Source organism: Chenopodium quinoa, unplaced genomic scaffold (assembly GCF_001683475.1).
Source record: "Chenopodium quinoa cultivar QQ74 unplaced genomic scaffold, ASM168347v1, whole genome shotgun sequence".
In the NCBI taxonomy this organism is placed as follows: Eukaryota; Viridiplantae; Streptophyta; class Magnoliopsida; order Caryophyllales; family Amaranthaceae; genus Chenopodium; species Chenopodium quinoa.
Window position 1 is genome coordinate 16,230 of NW_018744604.1, and position 18,732 is coordinate 34,961.

Genomic DNA, 18,732 nt, shown 5'->3' on the forward strand with positions numbered 1-18,732 from the left:
CAAATCTAATTGAATCAAATGAAATTCAAACACATTCAAACAAAGCTTTTTGAATCAAATGAAAGTCAAATACATTGTACAAAGCTAATTGTATCAAATGAAAGTGAAACACATTGAAATAAAGCTATTTGAATCAAATGAAAGTCAAACACATTCAAACAAAGCTATTTGAATCAAATGTAATTGAAATACATTCTACAAAGCTAATTGAATCAGATGAAAGTCAAACACATTCTAACAAACCTATTTGAATCAAATGAAAGTCAAATACAATCTACAAAGCTAATTGAATCAGATGAAAGTCAAACACATTCAAACAAAGCAATTTAAATCAAATGAAAGTGAAATACATTTTACAAAGCTAATTGAATCACATGAAAGTCAAACACATTCAAACAAAGCTATTTGAATCAAATGAAAATCAAATACATTCTACAAAGCTAATTGAATCAAATGAAAGTCAAACACAATCAAACAAAGCTATTTGAATCAAATGAAAGTCAAACACGTTCAAACAAAGCTATTTAAATCAAAGGAAAGGGAAATGAATTCTATAAAGCATATTGAATCAAATTAAAGTCAAACACATTCAAACAAAGCTATTTAAATAAAATAAAAGTCAAATACATTCGACAAAGCTAGTTGTATAAAATGAAAGTCAAACACATTCAAATAAACCTAATTGAATCAAATGAAAGTCAAACAAATTCAAACAAAGCAATTTAAATCAAATGGAAGTGAAATGCATTCTACAAAGCTAATTGAATCAAATGAAAGTCAAACACATTCAAACAAAGCTATTTGAATCAAATGTAAGTGAAATACATTCTACAAAGTTAATTGAATCAGAAGAAAGTCAAACACATTCAAACAAACCTATTTGGATCAAATGAAAGTCAAATACAATCTACAAAGCTAGTTGAATCAGATGAAAGTCAAACACATTCAAACAAATCAATTTAAATCAAATGAAAGTGAAATACATTCTACAAAGCTAATTTGAATCAAATGAAAGTCAAATACATTCTACAAAGCTAATTGAATCAAATGAAAGTTAAACACATTCAAACAAAGCAATTTGAATCAAATAAATGTAAAACACGTTCAAACAAAGCTATTTAAATGAAATGAAAGTGAAATGCATTCTACAAATTAATTTGAATGAAATGAAAGTGAAACACATTCAAACAAATTTATTTGCATCAAATGAAAGTCAAACACATTCAAACAAAGCTATTTGAATCAAATGAAAGTAAAATACATTCTACAGAGCTAATTGAATCAGATGAAAGTCAAACACATACAAACAAAGCTATTTGAATCAAATGAAAGTCAAATACATTCTACAAAGCTAATTGAATCTTATGAAAGTCAAACACATTCAAACAAAGCTATTTGAATTAAATGAAAGTGAAAAGCATTCTACAAAGATAATTGAATCAAATGAAAGTTAAACACGTTCAATCAAAGCTATTTGAATCAAATGAGAGTCAAACACGTTCAAACAAAGCTATTTAAATCAAATGAAAGTGAAAGCATTCTACAAAGCTAATTGAATCAAATTAAAGTTAAACACATTCAAACAAACCTATTTGAGTAGAATGAAAGTCATATACATTTTACAAAGCTAATTGAATCAGATGAAAGTCAAACACATTCAAACAAACCTATTTGCATCATATGAAAGTCAAATATATTTTACAAAGCTAATTGAATCAAATGAAAGTCAAACAAATTCAAACAAACCTATTTGCATCATATGAAAGTCAAATATATTCTACAAAGCTAATTGAATCAAATGAAAGTCAAACACATTCAAACAAAGCTAATTGAATCATATGAAAGTCAAACACATTCAAACAAAGCTATTTGCATCAAATGAAAGTCAAATATATTCTACAAATCTAATTGAATCAAATGAAATTCAAACACATTCAAACAAAGCTTTTTGAATCAAATGAAAGTCAAATACATTGTACAAAGCTAATTGTATCAACTGAAAGTGAAACACATTCAAATAAAGCTATTTGAACCAAATGAAAGTCAAACACATTCAAACAAAGCTATTTGAATCAAATGTAAGTGAAATACATTCTACAAAGCTAATTGAATCAGATGAAAGTCAAACACATTCTAACAAACCTATTTGAATCAAATGAAAGTCAAATACAATCTACAAAGCTAATTGAATCAGATGAAAGTCAAACACATTCAAACAAAGCAATTTAAATCAAATGAAAGTGAAATACATTTTACAAAGCTAATTGAATCACATGAAAGTCAAACACATTCAAACAAAGCTATTTGAATCAAATGAAAATCAAATATATTCTACAAAGCTAATTGAATCAAATGAAAGTCAAACACAATCAAACAAAGCTATTTGAATCAAATGAAAGTCAAACACGTTCAAACAAAGCTATTTAAATCAAAGGAAAGGGAAATGCATTCTATAAAGCTAATTGAATCAAATTAATGTCAAACACATTCAAACAAAGCTATTTAAATAAAATAAAAGTCAAATACATTCGACAAAGCTAATTGTATAAAATGAAAGTCAAACACATTCAAATAAACCTAATTGAATCAAATGAAAGTCAAACACATTCAAACAAAGCAATTTAAATCAAATGGAAGTGAAATGCATTCTACAAAGCTAATTGAATCAAATGAAAGTCAAACACATTCAAACAAAGCTATTTGAATCAAATGTAAGTGAAATACATTCTACAAAGCTAATTGAATCAGATGAAAGTCAAACACATTCAAACAAACCTATTTGGATCAAATGAAAGTCAAATAAAATCTACAAAGCTAGTTGAATCAAATGAAAGTCAAACACATTCAAACAAATCAATTTAAATCAAATGAAAGTGAAATACATTCTACAAAGCTAATTGAATCACATGAAAGTCAAACACATTCAAACAAAGCTATTTGAATCAAATGAAAGTCAAATACATTCTACAAAGCTAATTGATTCAAATGAAAGTCAAACACAATCAAACAAAGCTATATGAATCAAATGAAAGTCAAACACGTTCAAACAAAGCTATATAAATCAAATGAAAGGGAAATGCATTCTATAAAGCTAATTGAATCAAATTAAAGTCAAACACATTCAAACAAAGCTATTTGAATCAAATAAAAGTCAAATACATTCGACAAAGCTAATTGTATCAAATAAAAGTCAAACACATTCAAATAAAGCTAATTGAATCAAATGAAAGTCAAACACATTCAAACAAAGCAATTTAAATCAAATGGAAGTTAAATGCATTCTACAAAGCTAATTGAATCAAATGAAAGTCAAACACATTCAAACAAAGCTGTTTGAATCAAATGAAAGTCAAATACATTCTACAAAGCTAATTGAATCAATTGAAAGTCAAACACATTCAAACAAAGCTATTTGAATCAAATGAAATTCAAACACGTTCAAATATATCTATTTAAATCATATGAAAGTGAAATGCATTCTACAAAGCTAATTGAATCAAATTAAAGTCAAACACATTCAAACAAACCTATTTGAATCAAATGAAAGTCAAATACATTCTACCAAGCTAATTGTATCAAATGAAAGTCAAACACATTCAAATAAAGCTATTTGAATCAAATGAAAGTCAATCACATTCAAACAAAGCAATTTAAATCAAATGAAAGTGAAATGCATTCTACAAAGCTAATTGAATCACATGAAAGTCAAACACATTCAAACAAAGCTATTTGAATAAAATGAAAGTGAAATACATTCTACAAAGCTAATTGAATCAGATGAAAGTCAAACACATTCAAACAAACCTATTTGAATCAAATGAAAGTCAAATACATTATACAAAGCTAATTGAATCTAATGAAAGTCAAACACATTCAAGCAAAGCTATTTGAATCAAATGAAAGTGAAATGCATTCTACAAACCTAATTGAATCAAATGAAAGTCAAACACATTCAAAGAAAGCTATTTGAATAATTTGAAAGTCAAACACGTTCAAACAAAGCAATTTAAATCAAATGAAAGTGAAATGCATTCTACAAAGCTAATTGAATTAAATAAAAGTCAAGCACATTCAAAAAAAGCTATTTGAATAAAATGAAATTTAAATACATTCTACAAAGCTAATTGTATCAAATGAAAGTCAAACATATTCAAATAAAGCAATTTAAATCGAAGGAAAATGAAATGCATTCTACAAAGCTAATTGAATCACATAAAAGTCAAACACATTCAAACAAAGCTATTTGAATCAAATGAAAGTAAAATACATTCTACAAAGCTAGTTGAATCAGATGAAAGTAAAAGACATTCAAACAAAGCTAATTGAATCAAATGAAAGTCAAATACATTCTACAAAGCTAATTGAATCAAATGAAAGTGAAACACATTCAAACAAAGCAATTTGAATCAAATAAATGTCAAACACGTTCAAACAAAGCTATTTAAATGAAATGAAAGTGAAAAGCATTCTACAAATTTATTTGAATCAAATGAAAGTGAAACACATTCAAACAAATTTATTTGCATCAAATGAAAGTCAAACACATTTAAACAAAGCTATTTGAATCAAATGAAAGTAAAATACATTCTACAGAGCTAATTGAATCAGATGAAAGTCAAACACATACAAACAAAGCTATTTGAATCAAATGAAAGTCAAATACATTCTACAAAGCTAATTGAATCTAATGAAAGTCAAACACATTCAAACAAAGCTATTTGAATTAAATGAAAGTGAAAAGCATTCTACAAAGATATTTAAATCAAATGAAAGATAAACACATTCAATCAAAGCTATTTGAATCAAATGAGAGTGAAACACGTTCAAACAAAGCTATTTAAATCAAATGAAAGTGAAATGCATTCTACAAAGCTAATTGAATAAAATTAAAGTTAAACACATTCAAACAAACCTATTTGAGTAGAATGAAAGTCATATACGTTTTACAAAGCTAATTGAATCAGATGAAAGTCAAACACATTCAAACAAACCTATTTGTATCATATGAAAGTCAAATATATTTTACAAAGCTAATTGAATCAAATGAAAGTCAAACAAATTCAAACAAAACTATTTGCATCATATGAAAGTCAAATATATTCAACAAAGATAATTGAATCAAATGAAAGTCAAACACATTCAAACAAAGCTAATTGAATCATATGAAAGTCAAACACATTCAAACAAAGCTATTTGCATCAAATGAAAGTCAAATATATTCTACAATTCTAATTGAATCAAATGAAAGTCAAACACATTCAAACAAAGCGTTTTGAATCAAATGAAAGTCAAATACATTGTACAAAGCTAATTGTATCAAATGAAAGTCAAACACATTCAAATAAAGCTATTTGAATCAAATGAAAGTCAAACACATTCAAACAAAGCTATTTGAATCAAATGTAAGTGAAATACATTCTACAAAGCTAATTGAATCAGATGAAAGTCAAACACCTTCAAACAAACCTATTTGAATCAAATGAAAGTCAAATACAATCTACAAAGCTAATTGAATCAGATGAAAGTCAAACACATTCAAACAAAGCAATTTAAGTCAAATGAAAGTGAAATACATTCTACAAAGCAAAGTGAATCACATGAAAGTCAAACACATTCAAACAAAGCTATTTGAATCAAATGAAAGTCAAATACATTCTACAAAACTAATTGAATCAAATGAAAGTCAAACACAATCAAACAAAGCTATTTGAATTAAATGAAAGTCAAACACGTTCAAACAAAGCTATTTAAATCAAATGGAAGGGAAATGCATTCTATAAAGCTAATTGAATCAAATTAAAGTCAAACACATTCAAACAAAGCTATTTAAATAAAATAAAAGTCAAATACATTCGATAAAGCTAATTGTATAAAATAAAGTCAAACACATTCAAATAAACCTAATTGAACCAAATGAAAGTCAAACACATTCAAACAAAGAAATTTAAATCAAATGGAAGTGAAATGCATTCTACAAAGCTAATTGAATCAAATGAAAGTCAAACACATTCAAACAAGCTATTTGAATCAAATGTAAGTGAAATACATTCTACAAAGCTAATTGAATCAGATGAAAGTCAAACACATTCAAACAAACCTATTTGAATCAAATGAAAGTCAAATACAATCTACAAAGCTAGTTGAATCAGATGAAAGTCAAACACATTCAAACAAAGCAATTTAAATCAAATGAAAGTGAAATACATTCTACAAAGCTAATTGAATCACGTGAAAGTCAAACACATTCAAACAAAGCTATTTGAATTAAATGAAACTGAAAAGCATTCTACAAAGATAATTGCATCAAATGAAAGTTAAACACATTCAATCAAAGCTATTTGAATCAAATGAGAGTCAAACACGTTCAAACAAAGCTATTTAAATCAAATGAAAGTGAAATGCATTCTTCAAAGCGAATTGAATCAAATTAAAGTCAAATACATTCTACAAAGCTAATTGTATCAGATGAAAGTAAAAGACATTCAAACAAACTTATTTGAATCAAATGAAAGTCAAATACATTCTACAAAGCTAATTGTATCAAATGAAAGTCAAATACAATCTACAAAGCTAATTGAATCAATTGAAAGTCAAATACATTCAAACAAAGCAATTTAAATCAAATGGAAGTGAAATGCATTCTACAAATCTAATTAAATCAAATGAAAGTCAAACACATTCAAACAAAGCTATTTGAATCAAATGAAAGTCAAATACAATCTACAAAGCTAATTGAATCAATTGAAAGTCAAACACATTCAAACAAAGCTATTCGAATCAAATGAAATTCAAACACGTTCAAATATATCTATTTTAATCATATGAAAGTGAAATGCATTCTACAAAGCTAATTGAATCAAATTAAAGTCAAACACATTCAAACAAACCTATTTGAATCAAATGAAAGTGAAATACATTCTACCAAGCTAATTGTATCAAATGAAAGTCAAACACATTCAAATAAAGCTATTTGAATCAAATGAAAGTCAAACACATTCAAACAAAGCAGTTTAAATCAAATGGAAGTGAAATGCATTCTACAAAGCTAATTGAATCTAATGAAAGTCAAATACATTCAAACAAAGCCTTTTAAATCAAATGAAAGTCAAACACATTCAAAAAAGCTTTTTAATTTAAATGAAAGTCAAACACATTCAAAAAAGCTATATAAATCAAATGAAAGTGAAATGCATTCTACAAAGCAAATTGAATTAAATGAAATTTAAACACATTCAAACAAAACTATTTGAATCAAATGAAAGTCAAATACATTCTACAAAGCTAATTGAATCAAATGAAAGTCAAACACATTCAAACAAAGCTATTTCAATCAAATGAAAGTCAAACACATTCAAACAAAGATTTTGAATCAAATGAAAGTCAAATACATTCAACAAAGCTAATTGAATCAAATGAAAGTCAAACACATTCAAATAAAGCTATTTGAATCAAATGAAAGTCAAATACATTCAAACAAAGCTAATTAAATCAAATATAAGTCAAATACATTCTACAAAGCTAATTGAATCAAATGAAAGTCAAACACATTCAAACAAAGTCTTTTAAATCAAATGAAAGTCAAAAACATTCAAAAAAAGCTTTTTAATTTAAATGAAAGTCAAACACATTCAAACAAAGTTATATAAATCAAATGAAAGTGAAATGCATTCTACAAAGCAGATTGAATTAAATGAAATTCAAACACATTCAAACAAAGCTATTTGAATCAAATGACAGTAAAATACATTCTACAAAGCTAATTGAATCAATTGAAAGTCAAACACATTCAAACAAAGCTATTTGAATCAAATGAAAGTCAAATACATTCTACGAAGCTAATTGAATCAGATGAATGTCAAACACATTCAAACAAAGCAATTTAAATCAAATGAAAGTGAAATACATTCTACAAAGCTAATTAAATCACATGAAAGTCATACAAATTCAAACAAAGCTATTTGAATCAAATGAAAGATAAATACATTGTACAAAGCTAATTGAATAAGAAGAAAGTCAAACACATTCAAACAAAGCTATTTGTTAAAAATTAAAGTCAAATACATTCTACAAAGCTAATTGAATCTAATGAAAGTCAAACACATTCAAACAAAGCTATTTGAATCAAATGAAAGTGAAATGCATTCTACAACGCTAATTGAATCAAATGAAAGTCAAACACATTCAAACAAAGCTATTTGATTTAAATGAAAGTCAAACACGTTCAAACAAAGCTATTTAAATCAAATGAAAGTCGGACTCCAAAGGCAACGGGGTCCGACTGGTATCAGCTGACATCCCATAGGGTATATGCAAATGGCTCAGGGCAAGAAGAACAAATAGAAGGACTTGCGAACCACCTTCTACATTATCACTTGTCCTGACCGGGCCAAAAATGCCAAATACAACAGGTGAAATAGGGATCCACCTTTCTTAGCCGGCAAAGACCTACCGCCGGTTCCTTTTAAGGCCAAGCGCGAGATTTTGCACGCTGGCTTGTTTAAGGTTGATATTCAGGCGGACCCTGAATCTGGGAAGAAAGTTTTTGTTCCCCAACAATATGTTCCCAAATACAATTGGCTGTATGATGGGACGTACTTGGCTGCCTGTGGGCTAAGTACCGAAATGCCTGAAGGTAGCTGTCCGCTTGTTTTTCGTACTGACTTTGTCACTTGTTGATTTTTCTAACTCTTGATTTCTTGATGCAGCTGAAGCAATGGAGAAAGTTTCTGCCTCAAAAAAGGCGGCAACGCAGTACTGCTCGGCGGTTTTGGGCAAGCGCCCAACCGTGGAGTCACCAGCCAACCAGTCGGCTGGGGTAAGACTTCATGATTGAATCCAATCTCCTTATCTCTTGTTTTTCAGTAAACCCTACTAACTGACTTTGATGCTTGCTTGTAGGGCCATTCGACCCCTCAACCGCCTCCTGAGAAGGCCATGAAGCAGGCGGGATGGGACACGAGCACCCCTCTTCGTCCTCGAAAACATGTGGCGACCAAACCTGGGTCGTCCCCTGCTGCTAACTTCCCCTTAAAGAAGAATAAGCAACAGGAAAAGGACAAGCGCCCTACAGAGAAAAACAAGGAGAAGGCGTCTGATGGTAACTTTGTTTTCACAAATTCTTTGAAAACTTCTTTAACTTTGTCAGTCGGATATTAACCATTCGCCACTTTTTGCAGACGCTCATCCTCCTCGGCTAGACCTTGCTGCCATAGCTAGACTATACTGCAGGCCGTCCCTTCTCAAGAGAAGGAAACGGTTAGAGGGTTCGGCACCTTTAACCTAGATGGCATTGTCGCCTTGTTGGCCGAGGTATCTTTAAGTTCTCACAAACTCTGCTTCATTTTGAGAGACGAACCTTTAGCTGACCGACTGTTCTTTTGTTTTTGATTAGTCGATGCTGCGGGTGCACGGTCTCTGTCGGCCCATCCAAGAAAAGAACAAAGAGGTAAAGTTTGCCATAGAGCACGCCGCCTCCACCATGGACAAGGCCATGTTTTCTATTTTTCGAAATGAAGTCTTGACAAATGAAATATTGCTTGCACAGGCGGCTGCGAATCAGCAAGTCAAGGACGACTTGGAGGCGGCCAAAGAAAAAATAAAGGAGCTCAAGCTCGAAGTCTACGAGAACTAGGGGAAGGCCGACACCCATGACGAGGCTGTGAAGGCGGCGGAGGGCCTGAAAACCAGCAACGCCTGCCTGAAGCAGCGCCTGGCCAACCAGGAAAGGCAGCTGGCCCAAAAGTATAAGTCGAGGTTTGAAGAGGAGAAGAAAGCCCTGGTCGCTGACATGATGGAAGACTGTAGCGCCATCATGAAAATGACCTAGGACCGCCTCTACCCAGACACCAACTACTCAACATAGGGGAGCCAGTTTGCCGCCTGCACTCGTGAACATGACGAGGCGGTCATGGGAGGAGGCGACGGCTAGGAGGAGTCCGAGTCTTCTTCTTCTGAAGAGGAAGTGGCGGTTGCTGGGGCTGAAGGGGAATCTTCAAAAAAGGCGCCTGAATAGGAGCAGGAAACTGTTTAGAGCAATCAAGTGTCCCCTCCCCAGCAAGAGAAGGCGACTGCTGAAGGCGAGGTCCCTCCACCTGTTTAAGCTTTTCTATGTTCAAACTTGATCCGGCCTACGTGCCGTGTATTTGTGTATCTCTTTACCCGGCCAGGGGGCCGGGGCTTCTGAATATTTTGCCAGCTTGTCTGGTTTTAACTTAACTTTGCCAGCTTGTCTGGCTTTAATTTGATATGAATTGGCGACTGTTGAGTCGTCTTTTGCTGTTGCATATGCTGTTTATCTTTTGACTTTTGTTTTTTTTTGAATTTGCCAAACATTTTGCATGTCGCAACTTAATAGCCGCTTGTTTGGCGAATCCATGTTAAACTTTTTAGCTAAATTGTTGAATATTGATGCCAATTTCCCTTGCCCCTGGACGACTAGGTTACTTCTTGAAAAGAGAGTAACTAGTCGGCCATAGACAGTCGGACCTTAGTAGCAAAACATAACCAGTCTTGAGTGAAATGCACTTAGTCACAGTGGTAAGGTTCCGACTGAATTAATCAACTTACGGTGTATTTCAAGTAACAGGAGTCGCCTAGTTCTTAGAGAACAGTCGGCTAGTCGCTGTTTTATCAATTGTCATAAGTTCCTTGGTATGTTTACGAGAAACATAGTAGGATGCTTGTTGTTTGGACGACTGTCAATTCAGACGGGTGTATCAGTCGTTATCACATCCAGTCGGACACCGAGAGGTCCTTCTAGATTGTTCAGATTCATTTAGTATTTCTTAGTGGGAATGTTTGTTTGAGTGCCTTTTTGCCAAAGACAAGGCGAACTGCTCAAACTTTTAGGATTCCGGACCAAGTGTGGAAGAACAACTATGGTTTAACTATGATGTTAACCAATCGTGGCTGCTCCTAATCCTAAGTAGTAGAGGTATCAGTCGTCAATGGCCGACTAATCCCCTTGATTCGTCAATTTTTGTTGACTATTAACTCAGAGGGCGCCTCCTGTATTTATCCCAAGTAATACAGGCGGCTATCCGACGCAGATGTCAACTGCTGACACTTATGAAAGTGTCGAGTTATCCTTGTCTCAAAACGAATATGTTGTCCTTGAGGATAGCCGTATAGGGGCCGTGTAAGTAGTTTATAGAGCATTATTCCACCCAAATGGGAGCTGCTCTCTGCGACGAATCTCATCCAAATGGCATGTCGTCGGACGCCTGCTATTTATTGGGACAGGTCGTATTAATTTAAAAATTAAGCGTAATAAAGCGGCTTGGTGCCTGGGTTGATTAGCCGTATGGTGGGCAAACAGGCGTGCCCTTTAGTAAATATGTGTTGGAGGGTATCCGCCTGTCTTGGGACAGACGGAGTGTACTCCTTTTTGAAACATATGAAAAGAAGGTAAGCTTGGAACTTTCATTAATAAACTTCAAATAATTACATCAAAAGTAATATTTTTTCAGATTGTCTACATTCCAAGTCCTAGGTAGGGGTCGGCCCTCTGGAGTTTCCAGACGGTAGGTTTCGTCCCTGACCTCCTCATAGATTCGGTAGGGTCCTTCCCAGTTAGGAGTTAGCTTGCCCAACTCGTTGGCCCTGCCGACTGATTCCATTTTTCTTAGTACAAAGTCCCCTACTTTGAGTGGGCGCTTGTGTACTCTTCTGTTGTAGATTCGAGTCATTCTCAGGCGGTATATTTCATGGCGTAGGGTAGCATTGCCCCTACGTTCTGGAAGGGAATCCAATGCTAGGCGCATTGTTTCCCAATTTGCATCTTCATCATACAGCATAACTCGGAGAGTCTGCTCATAGTGCTCAATGGGTAGGACAGCTTCTGCCCCATATGTTAGGAGGAAAGGTGTTTCTCCGGTCGCTCCTTTTTCAGTCGTCCTTATGGCCCAGAGAACATGTGGTAGTTCGTCTGCCCATAGGCCGCCCGCTTTCTCAATCTTCTTCTTTATACCGTCTGAGATGATTTTGTTAAATGCTTCGACCTGGCCGTTTGCTTGCGGCCGTCCGACTGATGCAAAGCAGTCGGCAATGCCTTGATCTCTCAACCAAGTTTTGAGAATGGGGCGTCTCAAACTGGGGTCCGTTGTCAAAAACCATGGACATAGGAACCCCAAAACGAGTGATCACATTCCTCCAAATGAAGGAGATTACATCCTTGGTCTTGATGCCCCTGAATGCCTCGGCCTCCACCCATTTGGTGAAGTAGTCGACTGCTACCAGGATGTACCTCCTGCCGCCTGTTGCAGGCGTATAGGGTCCTAGAATATTCATGCCCCACTTAGCAAATGGTATTGGGCTGTGGATAGCCGTTAGATCTGTAGCTGGACGATGAATCAATTTGCCAAACCTCTAACACTGTCAAACTTTTTAACCAGATCCATGGCGTTTGCCTCCAGAGTCGGCCAGAAGTACCCTTGCCGCCTCACTCTCTGTGCAAGCGACCTACCGCCTATGTGAGAGGCGCAATATCCAGAGTGTAAGTCTTCTAGGACCTCTCGCCTTTTTCTGAGGTAACACATTTCAAGAAGGGTTGAAGATACCCTCTCTTGTAGAGTTCTCCCTTTATCATTTCAAAACTGGACGCTCGCTTTTTTAGTGAGGCTGCCTGATGATGATCATCCGGCAAGGTGCCATCTGTTAGGTATGCCCTGATTGGGTCCATCCATGTTGAGCTTCTATCAAGGACTGCAATGTTGTTTTCCTCAATACTCCCTTTTTCCATTAGCTCCCAGAAGTCAGTTCTAGGGGTGTCGCATGAGGCCGAGGATGCCAGTTTGGACAAGGCGTCCGCCTGGTTATTCTCGGACCTTGGGACCTGAGTTAACTGGAAAGCTTCAAGCGAGCTTGCCGCCTACTTCACGGCCTCTAGGTACTTGACCATAGCCGGATGAGTAACCTCATAATCCCCATTGTACTGGCTGACTATGAGTTGTGAATCAGAACAGGCGGCTATCTTTCTTGCCCCGGCTGCTTTGCACATGCGGATACCAGCCAAAAGGGCTTCATACTCAGCTTCATTGTTTGACGTCTGAAACTTGAAGCGAAGCGCATATTCATACCTGTCGCCCTCTGGCGACTGACATACAATACCTGCCCCACAACCATTTGCTGTGGAACTCCCATCAACATAGACTTTCCAGAGTTGGTCAATTTCTTCATATTCTGGTGGCCGGGTCATCTCAACTATAAAGTCTGCAAAGGCTTGCCCCTTCACAGCTTTTCTGGGCTCGAACGTGACCTCAAGGCTTTGGATCTCAATTGCCCACTTTATCATCCGTCTTGACGACTCCATGGTCGTCAGGGGCCGTTTGATTGGCTGGTCTGTGTAAACGACCACCGGATGTGCCAGGAAATAAGGCTTCAATTTCTTCACTACCATGTACAGGGCAAGTCCAAATTTCTCCACCAGTGGGTACCCTCAACTCTGCATTCTTCAAGACATGACTGACAAAGTAGACTGGGAGTTAGCAGCAGTCTCTTTCAGCTAAGAGGACGGCACTTAAAGCATGATCTGATACTGCGAGATACATGTAAAGCACTTCTTTTGGCAAAGGACTGACGAGTCTCGGCAGGGAATGCAGGTGTTCTTTCAGCTTTTGGAGGGCCGACTCAGCATTCGGTCCCCATTCAAACTTTGCTTTCTTTCTAATTGCCTGGAAAAGTAGAGGCATTTATCGCCTTCCCGACTGAGAAACCTTCCGAGAGCGGCGAGGCAGCCTGTTAGCCTTTGTACCTCTCGGACAGTGCGAGGCGACTGCATGTCAATGACCGCCTGCACCTTGTCAGGATTTGCCTCTATTCCCCTTTGCTTTATCAGTAATCCGAGAAACTTCCCAGACTCAACTCCAAAGACACACTTTTTTGGATTAAGCATGACTCGGTGCCGCCTGAGTGTGGCGAATGTTTCTCGGAGGTCTGCCAGATGGTCCGTTTGGAGTTTTGACTTTACAATCATATCATCAATATACGCCTCCACATTTCTTCCAATTTGTTCAAAAAACACAGTGTTTATCATTCTTTAGAAGGTTGCCGGGGCGTTCTTCAGACCAAACGGCATGACCGTGTAACAATAGAGTCCCTACTCTGTGACAAAGGCAGTTTTCTCTTGATCCTTTTTTCATAGAGGGATCTGGTGAAAGCCTGAGTAGGCGTCCATGAAGCTCATCAAGGCATGGCCGGCTGTTGAGTCGACCAAGCTATCGATCTTTGGCAAAGGATAGCTGTCTTTCGGACATGCCTTGTTTAAATCAGTGTAGTCCACACACATGCGCCAGGAACCATTCGGCTTCTTGACTAGCACAACATTTGCAACCCATTCTGGGTAGAAACACTGTCAAATGTATCCCGCATCAAGTAACTTCTTTACCTCAGCGGCGGCCGCCTGGTTTCTTTCTTCCCCATGATGCCTTTTCTTCTGTCGTACCGGTTTCTTTTTTGGGTCGACAGCTAGCTTGTGTACTGCCAGGTCTGGACTAATACCTGGCATCTCATGCACCTCAAATGCAAAAAATATCTTTTCAGCAGTCGGCGAAGGTCATTGCCAAGTTCAGTCAGAGCATTCGTCCCCACCTTAACAGTTCGGTCAAGACGACTGTCATCGAGGACGACATCTACGTGCTCCCCAGCTGGCTGAGGGCGGAATTCATCCGGCCGCTCCTCAGCCAGTGATTGCTATTGCTTATGCTTTTTCTTGACCTCCGTCTCGGAGGCTTTTCTCTTCTTGCCGCCTGCCTCTTGGGCAGACGCCTCTTCTATGGCTTTGCCAGTTGGGCCGTCTGAAGTTACCATTGTTTTGATGTCAGTGAGGTAACATTCTCTGGCCATTATCTGGTCCCCCCTTATGGAACCTACTATTTTTTCATCCTTCTCAAACTTGAGCAACATAAGGGATGGAATGATAACTGCTTTAGAGTCATTAAGGGTGGGGCGCCCAAGGATCATGTTGTAGGCAGTAAGTTCTTCCACAACCAGGAAACGAATGACCATGTGGCGGCCCTCGCCTCTCTCACCCAGACGGACAGGCAAGTCAACTTAACCAATCGGATGGACGACTCCCCTTCCAAATCCTACGGGAGGATGGGAGACAGGTTGTATACTCTCAAGCCTGTACTTGAGCTTGGTCAAGCACTTATGGCTGATGAGGTCCGACGAACTCCTTGTATCAATAAGTATCCTGCCGACTCTTTGATTGGCCACTTTACACTCAATGAAAATTAGGTCGTCATGCAGCCGTCGAACACCACCAGAATCTTTCTCAGAAATAATAACCTCAGGAAACGAGGTACCAGAGGTCTCACCCTGATTAACAGAGTTAACATCAAGTTGCCTGATGTTATCCTTGTTTCCCCGAACAGTCGGGCCTCCCCCTGCATAGCCGCCTGCTATTGTATAGATAGCAGCTTCATCAGTGTCAGAGCTGTCGGCCGGCTTCTGTCTTTTTTGCCTGGCCGACTGATTATGTTTGGGGGGCTGTCCGGGAGTGCTACCTCTCTGATATTGTGGCCCTTGACGACCAAGGGCAGGAACCAATAGACCTTGACAATGTCAAGGACGCCGACCCAACCCCACTAGCAGCCGGGAAGAAAAGAAAAGCTCATCAGCTGGTGGAGGTGAAGAAAGATAAAAACTAGCAATCATTGACCGGGGAATGGTCTGATGAGCTCCTTCCGCAACCGGCTGGAGAACATATTGATATACCTTTGGACGACAGCCGTCCAGAGCGTACTATTAAGGTTGGGAGGGCTGCTTATGCTAAGCTGGGTGCAGACCTGCACCTATTGTTGAAGAATTCAAAGAAATTTTTTCCTTTGAAGTGGAAGAGATGCCAGGCATCAACCTGAATCTTGCTATCCACAAAATCACCGTAGATCCAAAAAAGAAGCCCATCCGGCAAAAGAAAAAAAATCACGGCGAGAAAAGAAGTCAGGCGGCAACTTTTATTTGATTTAATTAGCTTTGTTTTAATGTATTTGACTCTCATTTGATTCAAATAGCTTTGTTTGAATGTGTTTGACTTTCATTTGATTCAAATAACTTTGTTTGAATGTGTTTGACTTTCATTTGATTCAATTAGCTTTGTAGAATGTAATTGACTTTCATTCGATTAAAATAGCTTTGTTTGAATGTGCTTGACTTTCATTTGATTCAATTAGCTTTGTTTGAATGTGTTTGACTTTCATTTGATTCAATTAGCTTTGTTGAATGTATTTGACTTTCATTTGATTCAATTAGCTTTGTTTGAATGTGTTTGACTTTCATTTGATTCAATTAGCTTTGTAGAATGTATTTGACTCTCATTTGATTCAAATAGCTTTGTTTGAATGCGTTTAACTTTCACTTGATTCAATTAGCTTTGTAGAATACATTTCACTTTCATTTAATTTAAACACCTTTGTTTGAATGTGTTTGACTTTCATTTGACTCAAATAGCTTTATTTGATTGCGTTTGACTTTCATTTGATACAATTAGCTTTGTAGAACGTATTTGACTTTCATTTGATTCAAATAGCTTTATTTGAATGTGTTTGACTTTCATTTGATTCAATTAGCTTTGTAGAATGTATTTGACTTTCATTTGAGTCAAATAACTTTGTTTGACTGTGTTTGACTTTCATTTGTTTCAATTTGCATTGTAGAATGTATTTGACTTTCATTTTCTTCAAATAGCTTTGTTTGAATGTGTTTGACTTTCATTTAATTCAATTTGCTTTGTAGAATGCATTTCACTTTCATTTGATTTATATAGCTTTGTTTGAATGTGTTTGACTATCATTTAAATTAAAAAGCTTTTTTTGAATGTGTTTGACTTTCATTTTATTTAAAAGGCTTTGTTTGAATGTGTTTGACTTTCATTTGATGCAATTAGCTTTGTAGAATGTATTTTACTTTTATTTGATTTAATTAGCTTTGTTTGAATTTATTTGACTCTCATTTGATTCAAATAGCTTTGATTGAATGTGTTTGACTTTCATTTGATTCAATTAGCAATGTAGAATGTATTTGACTTTCATTTGATTCAAATAGCTTTATTTGAATGTGTTTGACTTTCATTTGATTCAATTAGCTTTGTAGAATGTATGTGACATTCATTTAATTAAAATAGCTTTGTTTGAATGTGTTTGACTTTCATTTGATTCAAATAGCTTTATTTGAATGTGTTTGACTTTCATTTGATTCAATTAGCTTTGTAGAATGTATTGGACTTTCATTTGATTCAATTAGCTTTGTTTGAATGAGTTTGACTTTCATTTGATTTAATTAGCTTTGTAGAATGTATTTGACTCTCATTTGATTCAAATAGCTTTGTTTGAATGTGTTTAACTTTCATTTGATTCAATTAGCTTTGTAGAATGCATTTCACTTTCATTTGATTTAAATAACTTTGTTTCAATGCGTTTGACTTTTATTTGATTCAAATAGCTTTATTTTAATGTGTTTGACTTTCATTTGATACAATTAGCTTTGTTGAACGTATTTGACATTCATTTGATTAAAATAGCTTTGTTTGAATGTGTTTGACTTTCATTTGATTCAATTTGCTTTGTTTGAATGTGTTTGACTTTCATTTGATTCTATTTGCTTTGTTGAATGTATTTGACTTTCATTTGATTCAATTAGCTTTGTTTGAATGTGTTTGACTTTTATTTGATTCAATGAGCTTTGTACAATGTATTTGACTTTTATTTGATTTAATTAGCTTTGTTTGAATGTTTTTGACTCTCATTTAATTCAAATAGCTTTGTTTTAATGTGTTTCACTTTTATTTGATTCAATTAGCTTTGTAGAACGTATTTGACTTTCATTTGATTCAAATAGCTTTGTTTGAATGTGTTTGACTTTCATTTGATCCAATTAGCTTAGTAGAATGTATTTGACTTTCATTTGATTCAAATAGCTTTGTTTGAATGTTTTTTGACTTTCATTTGATTCAATTAGCTTTGTAGAATGTATTTGACTTTTATTTGATTTAATTAGCTTTGTTTGAACATGTTTGACTCTCATTTGATTCAAATAGCTTTGTTTGAATGTGTTTGAGTTTCATTTGATTCAATTAGCTTTGTAGAATGTATTTGACTTTCATTTTATTCAAATAGCTTTGTTTGAATGTGATTGAATTTCATTTGATTCAATTTGCTTTGTAGATTGCATTTCACTTTCATTTGATTTATATAGCTTTGTTTGAATGTGTTTGACTTTCATTTAAATTAAAAAGCTTTTTTTGAATGTGTTTGACTTTTATTTGATTTAAAAGGCTTTGTTTGAATGTGTTTGACTTTCATTTGATTCAATTAGCTTTGTAAAATGTATTTTACTTTTATTTGATTTAATTAGCTTTGTTTGAATTTATTTGACTCTCCTTTGATTCAAATAGCTTTGTTTGAATGTGTTTGACTTTCATTTGATTCAATAAGCTTTGTAGAATGTATTTGACATTCATTTAATTAAAATAGCTTTGTTTAAATGTGTTTGACTTTCATTTGATTCAATTAGCTTTGTTTGAATGTGTTTGACTTTCATTTGATTCAATTAGCTTTGTAGAATGTATTTGACTTTCATTTGATTCAAATAGCTTTGTTTGAATGTGTTTGACTTTCAATTGATTCAATTAGCTTTGTAGAATGTGTTTGACTGTCATTTAATTCAAATAGCTTTGTTTGAATGTGTTTGAATTTCATTTAGATCAATTTGCTTTGTAGAATGCATTTCACTTTCATT